The sequence below is a fragment of the Poecilia formosa genome, unplaced genomic scaffold (assembly GCF_000485575.1).
Source record: "Poecilia formosa unplaced genomic scaffold, Poecilia_formosa-5.1.2 Scaffold174, whole genome shotgun sequence".
Taxonomy (NCBI): Eukaryota; Metazoa; Chordata; class Actinopteri; order Cyprinodontiformes; family Poeciliidae; genus Poecilia; species Poecilia formosa.
The window spans coordinates 736,000-759,059 of NW_006800113.1; the positions used below are offsets into that span (position 1 = coordinate 736,000).

Consider the following 23,060-nt stretch of genomic DNA (forward strand, 5'->3'; position numbering starts at 1 on the left):
AGCCGATGTTAATATGATTGTAATTTCACACGTAAAAATAGTACATGACCGATTTTTTTTTTTTTATGTTGTTGGTCAAGATAACAAAAAAGTCTAGTGCGACCTGCCCCCTTCACACCAACTCACACACATCTTCATTCGATGTTTCTTTTCTTGGACATCTTGATGTTAGCTTGTCGACGTCTCAGTTTTATTCGCTGGGAAAATGACACGGCATAAAATGACATGGCGGGCTAAATGGGGATCTAAATGGACCAGAGCACCTGAAGGACACCCACTCTACTTTGCAAAAGTATAACAAAGTGACATTTAAGCCTGTTCTTCTTATTAATAACTCAACAAAGGCTGCAACTTACAGTTATTTTAGTAATCGATTATTCTGACAATTAGTTGGGTAAAGAACTAGCACATTCTGCAGATTTTTTATTAAGGCATATTTTGTACAATGTTAGAAATGTATTAAATATACAAATGAAAAAATTTTTTAAATAAGAAAATAAACATTTTATTGCTAAAAATTACTTCTAACATCAACCTGTGAAAAGCTCAACCCTTGCTGCTGACTTAATACATTCTAGGGCTAATCTGTTGACTACTTTTTGGATTAACAGATTAAACTGATAGAAATTTAATCCATTTCTTTTTAGCTTTCTAAAACTGCCACTTGAGTTTTAGAGAAACAGTTGTTTTTTCCATCTTAAATGCAAAATGTTTTTAAATTACTGCTTTGAATATGCTGTTCTTTCAGCGATTTGTTTGAGTCAGTATAATCCAGTTAACGATTGTTTACTAAATTAGTTGACAATTATTTCAAAACTAAATGGAGAGTGTCTGTGAACATAAATTTTCAAGTCTTACCACACATTCTTGATTTGATTTAGCTCTGAACTTTGACTGGGCAGGAATATGCTTTCATTTAAACCAGGGGTCTACAACATGAGGCTCTAGAGCCACAAGTGGCTCTTTTGGGGTTGAGTCAGGGGTCATAATGTGGAAAAAGTGCAAATTAAATTGGTGTGAATACTTTTACTCAGTCAGATTTGAATCCTGTGTTTAACTAGAAAGTGGAATGTCTTGTTTCTCTTCATCAGGATCATAAAACCTTCAGCACAGATGACAAGAGCAGCTGTTGAGAGTCACTTAATAACACTTGAGTTCTGTCAACACATTTCCTCGTCGCTTGCTGCCATTGTGTTCACGTCTCAGACAAGCAGCTTGTCAAACAAAACACTGATAACAGATGAATCTGCGAATTCCTGGACCAGCTCTAATGACTTTAATGTAATGTTTCTGTCAGTTGCGGCGCTTAAATAGACGTGATTATTGTCATTGAAGAAAGATTTCTATTTCGCTATTTTAACACACTTTTCATGTGGCATATAAAAGTTCCTTAGAAGAGTAAACTCTTCTAAGTAACCTTGTTGTTCCTAATCTGTATCTTTTTATTAATCCTACATATTTTTAATGTAAAGATTGTATACATATTTAATATTCTGGTGTTTAGTCCTTTAGATATTTTGTATATTATAAATCATCACTTACTGATGATTTATTAATAATGAATTAATAATGGTTTGTGTTCAACATAAGCATAAGGAAATATAATTTCCTTTTTTAAAAAGGTCATTGCTGAAGAAAGTGGCTATTCACAGAGTGCTGCATCCAAGCATATTAACAGAAAGTTGAGTGGAAGGAAAAACGTGTGGTAGACTTAATCACAGCCTTGGAGGATTGTGAAGTTTCGCTCATTCAATAGTTGAGGGCACTCACATCTAAAATGGGCTACAACTATTTAATCAAAACCCAGGAGTCAGGTTTTTATTATCATCAAATAACAGAAATACTTAAAAAAAAAGTGTTTTTAATATTGTTGAAATAATCCAATGTATTCTCAATATTTACATTTTTTAAATATTGAGAATGCATTGAAATATTGAGCCTTTGTTGCCCAAAGTAGCTGGAAGACACAATTTAAGTCATTATTTTACCCAACATGAAAGGTGGATTATGTGATTTTGGTGTCCAACAGCCTCTAAACCCCCCTTCCTCCTCCTACTCCTCCTCCTATGCCCCCTCTCCCCAGCTCCACAGAAGCATATTGATGTGGTGTGAGGAGGTTAAGCCGTCGGTTTAGTGTCCGTGCGGCCGTGACATTCTGCCTCGCTGGCCTGTAATTGACTCATCGGTGTGTGTATCAGCTGAACCTCTGCCCACCTGTGATTGACAAGCCGTTCTAATGCCCCTGCTCCAATTTGGAGCACCTTGGGTATTTCCTCCTCTCTGTTTTCTGGCAGTTTCTCCTACACTTGATGCATATTTTCCCTCCTCCTTTTACGGTTGCTCCCGGCGTTTCTCCCGCTTGTTTTGTTTTCATCCGTCCACCCTGCGGGTTCCTCCGTCTGTTTGCTTGTCAGTCTCTTGTCTCCTTTGCTAACTTTCTACACCGTGAACTCTGGTTTCATCATCCTCGGGTCCTGACATGGTGGATCCTCTTGAATCCATGGTGTCGGTTCGTATTAGTGGACTGCTGCGGTGTTAAAGTTACGGCGCTCTGCAGAGACCAGCTGGGGGTCTCAGTTTCTCTGGAAAGTTTGCTGCTCATGCTATAGGCATGCTGCTCCGACTTTGGCTGGGTTTCAGCTGTCTTCTCCTGGACACACACATGCACACACACTGAGCACATGTTGAGCCTCCCCAGCGACTGGACCCTGCTACAGGAGCATTATCTATTTAAGGCCACTAACTCTGTGGATTAGATCAAGATTCGGCTCCATAATGGCCGGTCTGGCGCAGCACCGAGTGTCAATTAAGGCCCCCCATGTGACACACAGACACCCCCGTCAAAAATAATGTGATCTCACTCACCCAGATGTAATCACAACATAAAGGGCACCCAGGCTTTTTTAAAACTTTCCGAATTTAATTGTATTTGCAGCGTTTTCACTTTTTCCCTCCAAACTGACATTTACGTCATCTGGAAAAATCCGGTCCTGCTCCGATGAAATGACTGCTGGCAGGAAATGAAAGCAGGTTGGACTCATTATTAGCGCTACGGCACATGATTCAGAGAATGTTCCTTCGTGCTTTTTGAAAGTTTTTGTCATTGCATCCAAGTAATTATTGCTGCTTCTTCTCATTAAATTATCTTAAAGCTTTGGATGTGATGAATAAACACAGCTTCTCTGAAAAACGTCAAGGAAATTTTTTGAAAACAGAATGCCACAAGAAAGGAATGCTGAAAAATGATATTTTTCTATTTTCTGTTATACCATAAATCATTTACAGTTTTGTGACACTTATTTGTGTCACAAATGCATAACAACCCTTTACTTTTACAAACCTACCGATCCAACCCTATTGATTGACTTTAATTAGAGTCCCCAGACTGAATAAAACCTGTTTTTTCCCCCCTTCATTTAAAAACAAAAAACAAAAATCAAATACGGAAAATATTGCATTAAAGCAACCCCTGTTTTGTTCTCCACCTGGGTCCTTTTGATACAAAAAAATTCTCCTTTACAAATTGACAGAAATATTATGAACCACATATTACATGGTGTTTTATTAATTTCCATCTTTTTCACACATAATTATTGAATTCTCTGTGTTTCCAAGCACATTATGAACTAAAGTACTTCGAAGCACTGAGATCACACACCCACACACACACACACACACACACACACACACACACACACACACACACACAGACACATACATTTATGCACGCTGAGAAGCACGGCCCTTTTCAATTATGGTCAACCCCAAACACTGCTGCTAACTCGCTTCACATACGGTCACACTTGTAAAGACACAATCATGTAAACCCCATTTCCTGTTTAACCCGCACACAACCACAAACCATCCTCTCCTTAATGATGAAATCACTTCATTTGCTCTTCTGGGCTCCATTTTGCTTCTTTTCATGAAGCAGTATATTTAAACAATAAGTCTGGCCTGTGAGTAATAAAACCCAGAATGCAGTGCATATATTAAAAGCCATTTATGGTTTTGCATCTGTGTCTGTTATTTTTTTTTCCGTTTACCGCTGTTTGTAATTTCAAGTCTTTTGTTCTGTCAAATACATGCACAAGTACCGCACACCTCCCTCTGACAACACATTAATCAAACAGAAAAAAAATCCCAGCTTCCTCTGATATGAAAATGAGCCGTCCAGTACCACATTGAAGAAATTGTCACTATAATTGCTCTTCGACAGCTGCACACACATTCACACACATGCACACACACAAATATAATCTTTAATTGCCTCCAAAATGTTTGTGTCAAGATGGCGTTGCTAAGATAATGGCTGAAGACCATGTGGCCCACACTAATGGCATTCCCGCTTTTAGTGCTTCACGTCAGCAGAGAAATCAGCAGACTCTGTCAAATGTTTAGAAGCGTGCAGTTGCTTGTATCGTTGTGGTGAAATTGTGCATCTGGAAGCTTGCCAAATCATTAAAAAACTTTATCTCTCCAGAGGGAAATCTGAAGCACACAGAGGCATATCAGGAAGATTTGAATAAATGTATTGAACGAATCTGACATTTTGTTAGACATGCATTTATTTATGTAAAAAAAGGAATTTTATTCTGTGATTTGAAAAATTAGGATAACCCAAAAATATTTACTTTTAATAGTCGCATGTTTATATCCAATATATTGTTCATATAAAATAAATGAAAAGTAATTTAATAGCACCTAAATGACAAGAAATAACCTTAGCTTTCATTGGGTGTCCCATTATTATTTCACCTGACAATAGTCAGGAGTGCTTTTTGTTGATTAAAAAAACGCGTTGGGTATGTTGGTTTATAGATATTTTGTAAAAACACAATCTACCAATAAGTTATGATCCCCATGAATTCAACATAATACAACACCGGTTGCAAAAATTTCTCAACTTTCAGCGCTTCTGCTTGCTAATGTTTCAGGAGAGGGAAAACAGCCTGACTTCGCAGTTTGTTTCCACCACGGAGGAAGAAATACCTGAATAACAGCAGCAACACTATGTGCCAGCATCAGCATTCACAAGTACACTCTGTTCCATTTGTGCACACTAGTTTCTAAATGCCGGTTTCACACCTCGCTCATACACAAGTCCAGCTCTTAGAAATGTTTTGCACATAACATTATCGCTGCTTCGAACTGTGTTTGATTTGGTCAGTCAGGTGTTTTTATTTTTAAACAGACAACACAGACGAGTCAAATGACAGCATGAAATCTGATGCCACCGCCCAGAAACTTGGCTGCACTCCCACACACTTTGGCCAACTTTCTCGACTGAACATGTGCAGTAGTGATGGCAGTTGCCAGTCCATTGTCTATTGTGGATCAGCTCAGCTACACCCGGTCTCTAACATCACTACAGGCACCTCACACAAACACTGGAATGGCATCACTGTTCGTCGTGCTTTTCCAGCTTCAGCCTAATTATCACAGGACTGAAACAATCATGAAAAGCCCGTCATGGTTTCACAGAAGCAAACCCCTTTCGTCAACCTCAGAGAGGCTGACATTCGCTATGATTGAAAGTCACGCTGGGACTTTCTGTCACACTTCCGTGGAAGATGGATGTAATGTGGGATAGGAGGCTGTGGACGGGGATGCGTTTGTCTATTCCTAAAAACTAGGTTGCAGAGTAACAAGTGAATGATTTATGAACGTGAGTGCTTCCCTACAGCGGCTGAGGTTTTGAAGTCAAAGTGGAATGACAGTCGGCTTGGGCTGATTGTTGGATTTTACTCAAGGGGAAGTGAGAGCTCAAACCATCCTGATGCAAGGATCAGACACACTGCAAAACCACAAAGTTTGATGAACTTCCATAATCAACCTGTGGCTATTATATATTTTAATGGCCACATCACACATGTGCTGGTAATTTCACTCGCTGACCATTTTGCACTTTTGTACTTTTTTAGCTGACATCTTTTGGTAGAAAGAATCTGTCTGCAAGATGACATTTTCTACTAACAGGTGGAAAGGTGTTTTCAGTATTACAACAAATTTTACAGGAAAATATGAACCGCCAGGTCTGATTTGGGTTGAGTTAGTTTGTGTTAACATTTTTGTTCCTTGTGTCTTGAAGGAATATAGTGCATTACTGTATATACATTATAAAAAGCTCTTTGAATTGCCTTTGTGCCTGGCATTCCCTTTATAAATAACCTTGCTGAGGCTTGCCTATAAATAGCTGTCATGATACACCTGTCTGTCCCAGGCTTATGGCCTTCACAATTCAGATTGTCTAGGTGTATTATCTCAAGGGAAAATGCTTTTCTTTATTTGGTAAATAAATAAAAATGTTTAGGACTAGGAAAAAGCAAGGAAGCAATTCAAAAAAGTTTTTACAAGTACATCTACAGAATCCAGAGCCCATTGCTATGGGCTGATGGGAGATCCGTGTTAAAGTTTGAAGCAAAAACATCAGTAAAAAAACACAAACCTCTCAGGGTCGAACAATAATCCTTTTAGAAACAGTTTTACAGTAGCCTAGCTATTAGACCCAGCACATCCATCATTTTGCAGCTGTATGGGTTTGTAGCCACAAGGCAAACCATCATCAGCTCTGAAGCCTGACTCGCTAAAAAAGAAAAGCACGTTGACCTCGAGCAGGCCGTGACATCCTGCAGCACTGCGGCTATTATTAATAATGAGCAGGACATGCAAGCTGCTTTTGGACAAACAAGCTGCTGACCCCTGAAGTCACTTAGAAGCTACTGTCACAACCTTTAAATGGTAACCACCCAGAAACCTGGGGTTGAAAATAATGAGTTTGGCTGCAGTCATCATTACCTGTTAGTGTGTATTGCTGTCAAGTAACAAGTGAATCAACAAAACTCTGGATGTGAATGGATTGTTTGTCATAATGACAGTCCGCACAGCATTATGGCAAGATTTTAGATTTACTTAGTAGGTTATATAGTATATTATAAAAATATATATATATACAAACAATATGCAGTGTTTCCCCCAGAAATCTTGCTAAGCCCAGCAGCCACTTGGAGTAGTATTTTGATTAGCTGGTTGTTATTTATCCACACAAATATAAGGTCAAACGCAGAAGTGTGCTAACATCCATGCTAGCTAGCACGCTGCCTAAATGCTTGCTCATACAAAGCACTACTTGCTTCCACAAAACTTCACAGACTTCCACTCTTCCGCAACTTCCCCACTCAGCTCCTCCAGACTAGCGGCAGCAGCAATTAGCAAACACACGGTGCATATGGTGAGCCTACCATACAAACTTCTTCAGTCTAATGCTCCTGAGAACAATTGTAAATGGCATAATGGAGGAGAATTGTTGCCATGATGTGCTAAAGAGGGATTGTTAGAAAGAGCAGGAGCAGGAGCCTCTTAAAGATTTTGAAATTGAAACAAAAATGGACAAGAATCACCTGATGTTTAAATTCTTCAATGGGGAGGCCAGAGGTTTGGTTACCTCAAAATTCCATGTGCATGCAGCAGAAAAGCAGCAGCTCCAGAGCGAAACAATCTCTAAAGACTCAAGATTTGGCTTCCTCTCCAGATTGAACTGAGACCCACTCTCTAAAGATTTAAACTTTTCTTAATCAAAACTTTTCTTTTCTTAATCGAAACTTTTCCTAATCATTTTACATTTTACTCAAATGTAAAATGATGGTTAAGAGTAATCTGAAAGCTATTTCCAATTTAGTACCACATATCTGATTGTTTTTTGGGGGGAGTGGGTGAAAATCTCAGAATTGGGCTATTCAGTCTGCCAATAAATAAAATTGGATTTGCCTGATGTGTGAAAGCAGCCTTAGACTCAAAGTAAGATGTATGATGCTTCTGGCCAAAGACATCATTTATGTCAACAAGTTAGATCATTAGCATACCTTTAAGTTGTCTGTGCTCTGTTCTTATTCAGAATCAGCTTTAATGACCAAGTTGTGAACAATAACAAGGAATCTGGCTTCGGCTGCAATACATAGAAAGTCTGAACAATCAAAGCTGCAAGAACCAATACAAACACAAGCAAACTAATTCAAGCTCTAATAGAAAATTCAGACATTTCAGAGAGTTTTTTTTAAGATCCTTTAATATCTCAGCAGTAACACTGTATTGACCTAACACTCAAACTCAAACCACTAAAAGTAACACAATAACAAGCTGTTATTCTAAATAGTTTTAAACTGTTTTTGGTAGATTTAATTTGCAGGCAACTACAGTTAGTTGTCCAGTTAAAGAAAATGCAATCTATTTGTGTTTATTTTTTTGGTGGTCACATAAAAATTCTTTAAAATTACTTGATGAATTAAGACAACACCACTATGACTTTTCATCACTTTTCAAACATCATCTATCTGCCATCCTTTCTCTTACATAAACCATTTTTTGAAATGGTTTAGTGTTTATGTGTCCGCCATCCTGAGAGCAGCAGTTCTGCTCCCCACCTCCTCATTTGCCTCATTTTTCACAACACTGATAATCCCACGAACAGATCACCCATTTCAACCTCCAACTACACACACGCACAGATACACACTCCAACAAACATTTCCAGATGCTGAGAAGCACTTACACAAAAGCCCATCACACAAAACACAATCATGTACCCGTATACTAGGTGCCAACCATTGCCATGGCGACTCCAATCAGGAAAAGCTCCCTTTCCTCCTATTACGGTGAAGATGACAGTTTCTCTCTCCTTCCTTCTGCCCTTCTTGAAATATGATTGTTCTCTTTCCTTTTTCCTCATCCTTATGTTGTTTATCTTGCACCCAGTGATGCAAATTAGTACAATAAAGGCAAAATGTTAACTTAGATCAAATATTCTGTAAAAATCACTGTCTAAACATCTTGCTTGTTGAAATATAAACTACTTACGTTTACATTTAATTTATAATCAACATGCCAAATTTTAAATTCATCCCAGGTGCAATTTATACACATTTTAAAGGTAAATGAATGTAGACATCCCCTTTATTGACAACTTGCATAAAAAATGTCTTTGCATTTTGTCCTAAAAAAGCTTTCTGATTGGCTGACCAGTCCTTCATCATGACCTTTCCCCTGAAATTGACTCTGTAAGCTTTGCTGTCTTTAAAAGACAAAAATGCAATGTCATACAAGCTTCTATCCATCACAGAAGTGTTTGAATTATTATGCACTGCTAATTTCATGTATTTTTTGAGAGAACAAAAAAATACAGATTCAGTAATTTTATGGTACCACACAGTATCATCCATTACTGTTGGTTCTGATGATGAAAGCTGACACATTACCTTAGTAGCTATTAACTAAACTAGGTCATAAAAGACAAAATTATTAAAATAACAATTCCCACAGCACCAGATTAATAACTTTGATATCTTATTAGTAGAATCGTGTATTTTTGATTAACCTCTCCTCGATAAATAGGATGCTAGATGAATAGTCTTGTGAATTAGTAGTTTATGTCTGTCCTATTTTATTTGTTTTAGTTCATCAGTCACTATTAAACATGGATTTGTATTGGGTGATATTTTTCCTCAACAAGGTTTACTAAGCAATTAATTTTCCATCCTGTTTTTATTTATTTATTTTAATCTTACCTTTTTATTATGCGTTATTGCCAAGTTGTGACAGTTTTTTTCTAAATCAATGAGACTAGTTCAACAATTATATCCTTTGAAATTCACTACAAAGAGAAACGCTCATTGTAGAAATTTAATGACGTTTTAGGGTCATAAACAACCCGGTTACTACAGAGTCTGAAAGGTGATCAAGGTTTATAGCTCCAAGCTCACAGCTGGAGGCCCAAGGTGTTCTTTAATGTGACGCACTAGAAAACCATAAAAAAAACAAAGGCGTGTAATTGACTGATAAAAGTTCACAGTAGGGGGCAGAAAGCGGAGCAGTGGTCGAATTAATCACAAGACTTGAAATTCAACTCTCATGTGAGACCAATATTTCGTTTGACTAACAAGAACCCGTGACTGAGGTCCCTGCTGGCCTGTGTTTTAGAGGACTATTCTTCTAGGGTCGAAATCCAGTGAAATTAAATTTATTAAAAGGTCACCAACAACATGTCATAGTAATTGTGCCTGCCGTGGAGAGGTTGTTGAAGCTGGTTTATATTGTCAATAAGCCCGCTCACATTGGCTTTGGAGCTATGTTGGAATATGTCAACCAGACCTAGTCGTAGTTAAAAAAAAATAGGGAGCCACTAGGGGTGATGTCTCACATCCAACTCAGAGGTGGGTTAATCTTCATCAGTGTAGACAGAGCATTTGCATGGTGTACTGAAATTAAGAAATATCATTGGAATGTTTTTTTGTTTTGTTTTCTTTGTCAAATTTGGGAGATATTTTAACTGTAACACAATTGTGTGGTTTATATGGGTTCTTTTTGGATGGGATGTTTATTTTATGGAAAAGATACAACTTATTTTTTCATTATTACTTAAAGTTTATGTACTAAAGCCACAAGACAAAATAACAAATGTTCCGCCTACTCCATATTGCTTTGATTTACTCTTCTAAAACAGTGTTCCCCCTTGGGATAAAGAAGCTTGTTGCTGGATGCCCCAACTTCTTACGGGTCATTGGATCCCACTGACTTTATTCCTAAATATAGAGCTCTATAGTTTTTGCAGTATCCTGCTCTCTGCTCACTGTGTTTGAAAGGCTGCTTCCAGTTGACTGGCAGCTGGTCCTGTTATTACTGACAGCTCCTTGTGTTGGCTGGTGGCTTTGGGCTATTTAGACACAGCTTGACAAAGTCCAGGAGGTGGATCTGCAGAGGAAAATTACTCTTAATTGACAGAAAAGGGCTCGGGATGGGTAGTCAAATCATTTGATCAGTAGATTTTTCTCTTTCACAAAAGCCATTTTCTGTTTGAAATTTTTGTGTTGCACAAAAGACCTTCCTAATACACTTACTGTTCTGTAGTTATTTTGCCGCTACCATTGGAAACTCGCAAACAGGAAGCTGAGAAATTTGAGACCATGCTTTCTGCAGTTAATATTTCAGTATTCCCCTCCTCCGTAAATGGATTTTAAAGCAGCATTTACGGTCTGTTAACGTCAAACACACCACTGTTTGGTTTTCAAAGGAAACAGAGATGGCAGCCAGAGAAAGTAAGAGGGTCTTTTTTTATATTATCTCTTTGTTTTATAGTCAAAGAAAGAGATAAAAGAAAAGAAGTACAGTACTTTTTGAAAGACGTCTCCAATCATGTATTTTAAGCAGTAGAAATTTTCAGCTAATTAGGTGATACTTTCTCCATTTCCAGATCAAACTGACTTTGAGAAGAACTTTCTTCACATGTGTGACATTATTCTTCTCAAAGATGGCCTTTGGGTTAAGCCGGCACTGAACCACATCTGATTTTCGACTGGGCTCCTCACCATAAAACCCACACACTGTCCGCGGCGTACAGATGGTGTGCACACACACCAAAACCAGCTACACCCAGCCAAGCTAACAGAGAGGTGTCCAGATCTCAGAGAGGCTATTGAAATCATCTCAAAGACATAAATTGACAGATATTAGACTACTCTCATTGGATTTAATGTGCATATTTAGAAGATTTGCACTGCTGATCATAGTGCTGCCATGAGGACTGATAATAAGTTTCACTGTTACTCAGATGACAGGTAAATCAGATGATTTACCTGTCTTTGAAACCTGGTCATAGTGACATTCAACATTTCCTGCTGCATTTTCTTTGGAATATTTTAGATATGCTCTACGAAAAAAAAAAGAAAAAATATTCAAATTTTCCAAGAATAATTCAAAATTTCATTTCACAGGAAAAATACATGAAAAGAAATCTGAAAATATTGAGATGCAAATAGTCAAGGGTCAAGGATATCAATCAAAAATTAAATTGAAATATACTGATCGTCATCCACGAGAACTACTATCAATTTCAAACACCAGAACAACTGTCCATTTACAATTCAATTTTGGCCACAAGTCTTGTTGGAGACAAAGAATGTGCCAATTTTTAAAATAAATTACCACATTTACTTTTAATTACCCAAGTGGCGCTAAAGGTAGCAATTTCCTTCTTTTAAATTACAAGTTTCCCCTTGAGCAACAGAATACATTCAATATAGAGAAAAAAAACAAGTAAAATGTTTTTCCATCATCTTGCTATAAAACACTTGACAATTTTTCCCTGTGTAATTAATATGAAACCACAGAGCTGTAGCCACAGTGAGGTCAGTGAGGCATCAGGCCAGGTCTGGCTTCTCCTAATGCTACTTCTTCCAGCTGGTCTGTTGCTGGGTCACATTTTATAGAGATAAAATTATTTTTCTTCTTTTCAAAGTTATAATTTAAAGTGAGCTGGGAAAATGGCACTGAAACTAACGTGGGTGGCTTGATTAAGTAGGAAACGTGTACAGAGGGAGAGAAAAGCCATAAAACAACTCCAACGAAAAATGTGAACTTTTTTCAACTTGTGAAAACTAAATAAAATTTTATTGGAAGCTGAAACGAGATTAAATTATGCTCTTTAGTAAAAAAAAAAAAAATCACTTCAAAACTATTTTTGGATTGAAAGTCACCTAAATATTCCAAACCAATAAGTTTCTTTTCACTGAATTCATAATAATACTCTCACAATAAATATAAACATCCTCCAACAGAGCACATAAAGATTAAATGTTTGTTTTACCATGGATTGTTCTGCCTCGAGACTAGTCAGGGATTGTGTAAACAATGCCAGAGAGTTTCGTTAAGACATGTCCAATATGGCAGGCCTGTATCTTGTTTGTCATGAAGGTGTGAGTTGACCTGCCTCCCCCATTCCTTCCCTGATAAAGTGTTGTGTTTAGCTTTCCAAACCCAGATCTTCATCCATCTTAACGTTGGTTAAGCCTGGTTTCACCCGGGGTCACTGCATGGTAGATAGCACCATGCTATCGCCTCCTTATCGCTATCTAAATTACAAGCAGCCCAGGCCACTGTAAGGAGCTGCAGCAGTGCATACCAAGCATGCGTTGTCACTCTTCTCCCCATCCTTGCTCTGAGACAGGACCGAGTTTGATAAACACTGACGGTTGAGGCGAGGTATTTCCGTGACTGACGGTTATTGACTCTGCGATATGGTGATTTGTTTCTGCGCTGCGGCACGATTGATTAGCCATAAGGAAACTCGGGAGATGTTATTGGATTGCTATTCAGAAAGATTGAGTGTCAGTCTCCATCCGATTCCATATCTCATCCATCTCTCTTTCACTCTGACTTTTCTCTCTTCAGAATATATTAGTCATTTTCAATAATAACAGGCTGATATGGAGGCGTCTCCTGTCCTCCATTTGATATTGTATATCCAAGGCTAAATAGTGATGGATCCTTGGGTTTGTCTTGTTCACCTGTCAGCCTTTTTCCCCTTTTGGTCTGTGTTGGTTGCTCATTTCTACCACCCGTCTGTCTTTGTTGGTTCCGGTCTCGTGCCTGATTGGACTCTTATTCTGTTTGCACTAAAATCAAGAGGGTACTCCACAGATTTAGCTCCGGTGTGTTCCATTAAAACAGGTTCTTGTGTCATGTAATAGCAAGATTCATGAAAACACAATGCTATCAAAGTTTGGGTCAACACCTCAAGCATTCCAAAGGATAGGGGTGAAGTGTTTACAACCAAAAGGGTCATTTTAAGTTCATACGAAGATAAAGGAATTATTTTTCCACGCTTTATAAGCAACTCCAGCATGCTTACTTGCACAAAACGTCAACAAAACGTATATGTTGTTGTGAATCTTGATGTCCCATTAGTAAACTCTTTTAGTCATTCAATTTACAAATCGTCATTTCTAAGGAAACTGAGTTCTGGTGTCAATGGAAGTCAATTTAGCAGTTTCAGCTGTTTGTTCAGATCCCAAAACCAGAACATCAACATAAAGAAACATACACTTCTAAACCATTTCAATGCAAAAGCAGCAGTCATATGAATAAAAGTTACCTCATCAAATGATGTTACCAAACAGTCAATTAAATATGCTCAGAAAAACCTACCACATTGTTCAACAATAAGAAGGGACTTCTAACTAGTTCAACTCGCTACAAAACAAACTAGTGTATTTATTTATTTTTTTTGGGGGGGGGAAGGGATAAATAACTCTGATCAAAACGCAGAGCATGTAGTGTGTGACCAACAATAAATGTCCAAATCACAAAGTTATTAACAACTGAAACACACCAAAACTCAATCAATAAATAAAAAATAAAACAGCGCAAAATAGAACATTAGGAAGATGAGCAGAAGCCGTCTTCGATCGGATATAGCGCTCACTATACAGCTCAATGTTGCCGAATAATTAGTTTAATAATATTTAATATCGACTATATAAGGACTGTTAAACATCAAGTTGGACATAGCATAAAAAGCAGCGTAGATATCAGAATAAACATATTACTCACGTTTAGTTGACAGCAATGGAGACAGTTCCTTCTCCTTAATTGAAAAAACAAAAAAAACACTAACGTTGGTATTTAGCAGCTCTAACATGTTTCAGAGTCGTTTGAATAATAAAAAATAAATATTCCTTACAGGAGTCTTGAACCTTGTAGTCCTCACTATGAGTCCTTATGCCGCCATGTACAAGTTGTGACCTTCTCCTCCAGGTGACTCGGCAAAAAATAAAATTTAAAAAACGTCCCAATCTCTTTCCGGAGTCAAAATGTTATACTTTCCAATGCAAATAAAAAGTTAATTAATCTCTGAAAGTCCCTATTTTGTTGTTGGGCTGCTTAGCAATCACTCTTACGGTACCTCTCACCTTAATTAACTGCACCTGAGCAATTTTCCAAATTAGGGCAGGGATGAGGTGAATGATGCTTTCAGGAGTGTTGGAGAAACTAAATTCCCAGTGAATCAGACACAAACACGCATACGTAGATTATAATTTATATCGATACAAGAGCCCGAGCTGTACCAAATACTATTATCTATTTAGATTCACTTTATTTTTGGTAAATTAACATTACAGAAAAGAAAGTACTACTTAATAAACCAATAATTAAAGGAGTAGGCTGAAGCTGAGGCTTATCCTTGAGTATCCAATAGATATGAAGAAGGGATAGATATGGTACAGTTTTTATTGTCCATGAACGTCTCTCCACTGCATTAGCTCCACTTTTTCATTTTAATTTTTTTTAAGTTACTACCAGGTCTTAAATGCCACGTATAAGTGAATAAAGAAACCATCCATCCATTGTCTATACCCACTTATCTTTGTAGGGGCTAATTCATGCCATTGTAAATTCAGTCATTTGGCTCAGTTGTAGGGCAGTTCCTCTTAAGGGCTGGAGTCTTTTTGGGCGGTCAGAGGAAACCACTGTCCAGCCAAAGAAAGGAACTAATTGAGACAAATAAGATTATCGAAATGTCCTTCTGAAGTTACGCTATCATTTGGTTAAATACATCTAACAAAATTGCAGATTACTCAAAATATTATAGTTGAGAAACTGCTTGTTGAATAGTTGAGCTGGAGGTCATGGGAGTTTGGTTGTGTGGTATTTATATACGTGCTTGGCGGATCTGTAGAGGGCTTATTATCGCATCCCTTGAGCTAACTTGTGGAAGGAAGCAGAAGAGTACTGAAGTTCATTTTAATCTCTATCTGATCCTGTATACTTAAAGCAAGAGCTCTTTCCGCATTCTAGGCACAACGACGAGCTTGTTCAGGTTGTTTTCTACCCAGGGTTGCTAACTTGTTCCCGATCCTTTTATCAGACGATGTGGCTCTGTTGGGCTCTAAAGGCTTTCACCTTAACCCTACACTATGCAGTCAAATGTGAAGCTCCTCTAGCTCTAGATCTGCAGCCATGGTTCTCAAATGGAAATAGATGGATAGGAAATTAAGTCAAACAGGCAGTTTTTGCAGATTTATCTAAAAATTCCATGTTGTCTTTGACGTTACTCGTCCTGGACCATTCAAGGAGAAATGGAAAAAAGTCCATATTGCGTCCCCGGGTACTTATCAAGGTCAGTCTTCAGCTTGGGGACTCACTTCTAACCAGATGTCATTTTAAAACGTGCTTGTGTCGACATGGGGCGTTCGCTTACATGACAAACGCAGATGTTACCTTTGTGGTCAGAAGGCTGTAAGTCAATTAGGTTTTACTAATGGGGCCAAGTGCTTAGCAGTTAGCTGCACTAGCACACACAATATATATTGATACGATTACGATGGTAATGTGAATGCATCAGGGTTAAACCCCATTAAGGAAGACGCCTGTCTCAAAAACGTCTGCTTTTCTGGATGGTCAGCCACCTTAACCTCCGAGCCCTCTTCCTCTACTCCTTCCCTTTGCCCTCTATCCTAATTGCACCCATGGAACCTCTCCGTTTGTTTTCGCCCTGACTTTTTCCTGTTTTTCTTCCAGTTTCTTCCACAGCAGATGCACAGCAAATCTTCTCCGTGGCTCTTTACAACTCTTAGCTTCTTATTCCCATCTGTTTCCCCCCTCGATTTTTTTTTTCCCATCTCCCTCCACCTCATTTGAATTACTTGGCGTGGTTTTTCTCTCCTTCAGAATGAAAACGCCTCAAGTCTAACAGTTTATAGATTCAAATTTGATCTCTCTCTTTTTTTTTTCTTTTCTGCGCACATATCACATTGAGTAGCCTTTCAAAGTTTTACAGGAAATCCTCGAGTCGATGCTTGCGTCTAGCTTTTATTACACTTTTTAATTTTTTTCAGCATCATCTAGACACACTGATTAAACCTGTCAACCACGACTAAAGCAAAATGTGTTGTTGCAGACTTATGTTTTGTTTCTGAATTAAATCCGTATTCATACTTCATGATCATTTTTATATACATTATGTAGCAACCATGCATTTGAGTGTATTCTGTAAGGGTATTGTTTGATAGAGAAATATACAAAGCCCCTCTATAGTCACTGTGGTTCTTGTTGCTGCTTTTCTGATTCACCAATTTGCAGATATGTACATGGCGCATATCTAAACTATTCAAAAGAAAATTCAGCTTAGGAACCTACAGAGGGTTCGACTTACGGAGCCATATTTAATATAAATTGGTTACTTTTGAGGGTTGCACTGGATTTTATTTAGTGGCTTCAGAGTGAATGGGGCTGGATACATACCAGCTCCCAACATTTTAGGTTTTTCTTTGTAAAAATAAATGTATCATTTGTCCTCATTGTAACATGATGTGTATGAAGTATGTACTAAATATCAAACATTTAATCCATGCTGGGTAAAACTGCTTATGTGTATGATGTAAATGGACAGTAAGAGCCTGCATGCTTAATGTTTAAGTGCCTGACTTCATACAAGAAAGACATAATTCTTCTTATTCTGACTTACATTGCTGTCACACATTAAAGTGTTGCTCCTAGCTGTGCAACACCTTTTATCTCCCAGCAACCAAAAAAAAAGAGAAGTGTTTCTCATTAGCATGCACTTGTTCCCCAGTGTTTCTCCTCTCTGCTTTGTCTACTGCAGATCTTCCCTTCAGAGACCAGACGATAACGGCTGCGCATAGTGAATAAGGCACGGAAAAGAGGCTGTCTGTTTTTTTTTATTATTATTATTGTGATAATTAAAACCTCATAATGCAGCAGCAATAATTCCTGCTACTTATGAAGGCAGTAAAGCAGGTCACACTGCATGCACAGTCTAAGGAGATTTGTCTCCATTTTTCCTGATATTAGTAACCTTTCCAATGTCAAGAAGCATCGATAAGTGCTGGAAAAAGATTCCAGTTGTTTGCCTAATACCGGAGTCATTGCATTACTGCCTGGGAAATATATTTGTGTGTGTCTCCAGACTTAAAAAAAAAAAAAAAAAAAGTGGGGGTGGGGATTTTTGGAGGGAGCAGGGTGGCGAAGGTCACTTTGATGTGACTATAAAGGCACACAGCAGGGCAGTGGAAAGAGATGAAAGAAACAGAGCAGAAGTAAAATAGGCCCTGGTGGAAAAGCAAAGGAAGAAGAGACACATCTCCTAGTTTTTGTGTGTTTTTTTTTTTTTTTTACTCTGCAACATATGGAGGATAATGATGCTGTATCATAAACAAGAGGTAGCCAGGGAATGGGAGCAGACATCTTGCAATTAAAGTGAGCAAACAATATTTTTGAAGCTCCGCTGTGGCTCCACAGCAGTGCAGTATGTGCATAACTCATATCCGAATACAAAGCAGCCACTGATGCAGCTGGCTTGTAATAAACAGCTCTTCAAAATAAGGTCTTATAGTTTTACAATGACGTCCTCACAGATCACCTGTTTGATATGTTTACATGTGACTGACTTCCACGCACGCCAAATACACTGAACAAACCAGTCATGGCTAACTGGTTATGTAAGAAATGGTGAAACTGGTTGAAATAGGAGACTGGAAAAACATTAACACAGAGTTAACTATTTGGACTTGGATTTCTGCAGCTTTGTTTGTTTGTTTGTTTGTTTTTTACACTTAAAATGTTTCAAATAATCAAATAGATTTTAATATCAGATGTAAACCAGTTTCTAGATTGTGTTTTTATTTATGAGGGAGAAAACCTTAACATATTAAGGTTTTAAACAGGCCCACAGCATCATAGATCCCTACTATCACTTCCTAGTAGGCGTGAGGTGCTTTCCTGCATATTCATCTTCTTTGTTCTGGGATTTAACCAACTGGACATGATTACGTTTGTGATCGAAGGTAAGACACTCATGGTTTCTCATCCAGCCTAGTTGCTATTTACATCCTAGGGTAAGGGAAAGTCACTAATTACTAGCTAGGAGTTCACAAAAGCTTTGATCTAAAAGTTCAGCAATAAAAAAAGTGCTTAATTTAGGACTTCTCACACATTTATCTGTGCCAGCAAATCTATTTACCAGTCTGTTTTTGGAGTTACTAATATTTCTAACAATAGCTTTGTTTGTTGTCTATTAAAATGTCTGCATCAGCAAGAACCGCAGTCACAATTTTCAGAATGTTTCTGAAGGCTGCCTGCAGTCAGGACCTCTCACCCTTTCGGCTTCATGCTGTCGCCTGCCCCCTTTAGGCTCAGCAGTGTATTGCATCTTAATCATTACTGAAACATGCACGCATCAGCTGGTGAAATAATAATATTTACATTCATGCCATGTCTGTTTTCTTCCAAACAGAATCATGAAGATAATAAAACCTTCTCCCACCGCGGCTGCTTTGTCGAAGCAAAGACACCTCTGCAGAACTTTTACTTCGACGCCTCCTCTCTGTCTGGCACGACTGTTGTTTCGTACTGCAGCTGAGAGTGTTTTGATGATTGAGCTGTTACTGCCACTGAAGGTAGCACTGACGAAAAAAAAATCATAAAAAATAGAGGGAGGAGGAGTGGGAAGACGGCAGACAGACACCAGATGTTCCCATATAGTCCAAGGAGACGGCAACAGCAGAGGGAAGTTTTGCAGTATTACAGTAGACGGTTAAAGTGTGGGTTTGTGCGTAATTATTGCCCTGGTCAGGGCATGCCCATAACTTGGGTGGCCCATCAGGAATGTGACAGTTGGGAGTGAGTCAAGAAACTGCGGAAGATACAAGGGTTTTGTGGGAATAAAACGGAGCGTCTTCACTGGGGGAATGTGTGGATAGAAGGAAGTATCTCAAGTTAGATTACGATCCGTGTGTAAATGCATGCAAATGTACTTAAAAGATAAGGATCGGTTGATTTTAAGGGATTTCAAGGGGAAATTGGGTCACTGCAACAGCTAAGAACAGCATGACGACAGAAATATATTAAACATGACATTTCAAGGATTAAACACACAGCGGGGAGAGTTTTAATGCCAAAAACCGTATGGTATATCCTTAAGATACATTTATGTTATGATGCTATTTTTTTTCCTATACATCTCTTATTCATTGAGCATGCAGCAGGTTTTGCCATTGCTAAATCATGACTGGAGAACTGGGATTTCTTTTGCCGAGGTCCAATTAAAACCTACAAGACTAAAATATACAGATTCAATATCATAATCTAGCTAATAATGTGTTTCAAGTGAATTGTAATGTTATTTTAATTGATAAAATTATATAATATAAAGCCAGTAAGTACCCCCTACATTTATTTACACTTATACTTGGATTTGATTAATTCTGGACACAATAGATGACCCAAATTAGTTCAGCATAATAATAATAATAATAATAATAATAATAATAATAATAATAATGTTTTCCGGTTTTGAAAACTGAAGTACAACACACATTTCTGTATGATCCATTATCTGGTCCACTTAAATACAGTCCTATACTTTAACTCAGAATGGACAGATGTTGTTCATTCTCACAACCTCTAGATGATGAAAAGTGCTTCCAATACAATATTTGGTATGTGTTGAATATGCATCAATAGGTGTTTTCAGGATAGCAGCTGAACAAGGTATAAAAGAGGATTACTAATTCAGAAATGTTGCCGTTCTGAACTGTATGTCCATGTGCTGTACAGTATGTTTAGTTTTTTCACTGCATTTCCCCCCCCCCACTTCCTAGTACTCACCCTTATTGACTGATGAACAAATAGCCACATTTTCCAAATGATTGTAACATTTTTGTGTCTAAATCCAATTTTGAGAGGTTTAATGTTTATCCCCGTTTCCAGCTTCCCCTTTTCAATTAAATTCCTAAAAATAAACCAACCTCTAAATGATGTTCTAATTTATTTAGATGCATAACACACGGTCTTATGTCCAGAGTGGAGGCTAACTCATTATCACTAAAGCAACAAGGTTTCTGTGCTTAAAGAGCCCAAAGTCGAGGCGCTCAACCAGAATTGAACCTGCGACCAGCTCCGCGGAGGCGACAGCGAGAAGATGGTGAGAGGCGTTGAAAGAGTAGAGGAGTGTGTGATAGGAGAAGAAAGAGAGGGAGAGTTATCAGTCATGCTGTCAGTCTGTGGGGCAGGTTGTGATAAGCGAGGCGGTATACAGCCTGGTATCTCTCTCCCCTCTCTTCTCTGTCTTTCAGTCACACACTCGCTCTCTCTCTCTCTCACACACACACACACGCACACGCACACACACACGAGTACAACTGAGGAAGGGCGGGGGAGGGAACCCTGTTGTGTTCTCCTCTACCACCCATGAGTGAACCCAGCGCAGGTGTGCTGAGGTGAGGATTTGGACTGTGCGACAGCCATTTGTTGGCTGTTCCGTGCAGCAGAGAGATGAGAGAGAAAGCAGATGGTGGGAGCTGTGGAAAAACACACCAGGAAAAGAGCATCATGCATTAAAACTACAGGTTTGACTTCACAACTGCAGCACTTTAACAGACTCCGACACAGAGACATGCATGCTCAAAATAGCATCTTCCTGCAGTGGTGTTGCTGTTTTAGCATGAAGCTATTTGCAGAATTTCAAAGTGCACCGACTGTGCAGATGAACTGATTCCCTCCGATCAGAATATTTTCATATAAAACAATTTTTGAACATTCCCCACAGCATGATGTTGGCACCTCCATGCTTCACTGACAGGACGTATACATTTATACTACAATAATCTTGAATTTTAGGCACTACTTTGATTTGATTTGATTATTTTTATTTATTCAGTCAGTCATCAAATCTGCTATGCACACTTTAAAACACTGTAAACAACTTGGCTGAAAAGATTCAAACAGAAGCACAAGGCTTATATTTACACATGCCCTACATGTCAAATTAAACAAAATTATCCCTTCATAAATCAAACACAAAACATATCATTAAACAGAAACATAAAAGGAAAGAAAACAATCCAAAACCAAAACAACTTCCTGTCGCCCTATGACATAGAGCGGCGATTAAAGCAGTACATTTATGGTTGTAAAGTGAAAAATGTGGAATGAGTAATACAGAGCAATACATGCTTTCAGTTAACAATGCAGCAATAATATACCAACTTATATTGCTCACAGTGTTTGCTGTTTCCCCCGCTCAGGTCAGTTTCCATTACTCGAGTGTTGACCCAATATTTTGGGGGTTGAAAACTGATGGTGGAAGGAGAGAGATGTTGACAAATGGAAAAGGAGACTATCAAATGACCCTCAGGGACAGAAAGGGAGGGGGAGAACAGAAAGTAAGCCCACTGTTGCTTCACAGTTTTACATGGCCTGCTTCTTCTCACCGCCTCTCCTTATCTCTGTGAAAGGGTCGAAGCGAGGTTAAGCAAAGATCACTTTTTCCTCATCAAAAAGCGTTTAATCAGAGCTCTCTAGACACCTAACACTCATGTCTGGTGTGTAATCTCACAAGCATGGGCAAATCCAGAATAGAGCACATGGCAGACTGGTTTATGCCAGCAGAAACCCCCCTCCCCACACCCACCCCCTCTTCCACACCACCCAGAGGCTCAGATTAACCAATCTCATTGATGTCTGACAGCCGCCCCATCCTTAGGCTGTGGATGGGCTTAAAAATGACTGACAAGCCGCAAGAAAGCAGAAAGTTGATGTCTTCTAGTCAAGAAGAGAGAGGAGGGGAGGGGAGGCGAGAAGGAGCCCGGGGGATGACAGTTGACCGAGGTGACAGACGGGGGACACGCAGACCCGTCACACAACCTTCTGTCAAGGGCATTGGGGGTCACTCTGTCCACGGCGTTCACATCTCAGGACTTCCTGGATCCAGCGAGAATCGAGTCGGTTGGAAAAAGCCGAGTCTCTTCCAATTCTCCAAGCACCAAGTTTGATTCCTGTCATTGTGGGAGCCCGGGGTAAAAAAGTTCCCCCGAAAAACAATTGTGTTGGCTCAGAAGGATTCCCATGAGTCCTGACCGGTAGGAATGCACTGAGCTGTTCCAAATAAAGATTCCAGCAAGGTTACATGCAGTCATTATACTGCCAGTCCACTCCATTACAAGGTAATACAAGCCACAGGCAGGGCACATGGGCTGGACACTGCGGAGGCCTTTCTCAGCAGATTATTTTGGGCCTCACTACTGTGTCATTACACGGCTTCCCCGCTCTGTATTTAGGCCTGGCTGATTGCAGGGCTGACATTGGGCTGGGCTGAGGTGGGCTCTCTATGGTGGGTTAAGGGCCCTGACATTGCCTCCGTTGTTTGATGTGTTTTTTGTGGTGAAAGGCGGCCGTGCGCCATGTCTCCTCCCTCTCTCACTCTTTCGAGGCTG

At 38.9% G+C, this 23,060-nt stretch overlaps 1 long non-coding RNA gene across 1 annotated transcript in view; it reads right to left on the reverse strand.

Moving 5' to 3' along the window:
• LOC103147116 (uncharacterized) overlaps positions 1-14,957 on the reverse strand; it is a 60,590-nt gene extending 45,633 nt beyond the window's left edge. Inside the window, exons 1-2 of the long non-coding RNA XR_477236.2 lie at positions 14,510-14,957; positions 14,380-14,413 (exon numbers count right to left, since the gene is read on the reverse strand). This is a non-coding gene — a long non-coding RNA (uncharacterized LOC103147116). The remainder of the gene's footprint in view (positions 1-14,379; positions 14,414-14,509) is intronic.
• Positions 14,958-23,060: the final 8,103 nt, after the last annotated feature.